Raw genomic sequence first — 381 nt, 5'->3', positions numbered from 1 at the left:
TCGTCACGGGATCACATTTGCACATTTACATCATCACAGGCTTCCAACACACCATCATCATCATATCTACACCATCACAGCCTTCTAGCACCATCACCATCACAGCATATTCGCAGCATCACTATAACCTCCTATTAGCATCATCACATAAACCTCACACGTATCCTAAAAGTGTCATTACAGAATCCTAAGAGCAGCATGGCACAGCATCATTACGTATTAGCCACAGGATCGGCACTATTGACTAGTAGCGGGAGGGAAGAAAGTGTTATTCAAAGGGTAACGCTTAAGATCCATTTTGCTTCTCTCTTTCAGTGTATTTAGAGACTTACTTGACTACGTAGTTATGAGGAGAGATAAGAAAAGGACAAACACCTCGCT

The sequence above is a fragment of the Penaeus monodon genome, chromosome 22 (assembly GCF_015228065.2).
Source record: "Penaeus monodon isolate SGIC_2016 chromosome 22, NSTDA_Pmon_1, whole genome shotgun sequence".
In the NCBI taxonomy this organism is placed as follows: Eukaryota; Metazoa; Arthropoda; class Malacostraca; order Decapoda; family Penaeidae; genus Penaeus; species Penaeus monodon.
This window is presented reverse-complemented; position numbering follows the sequence as displayed.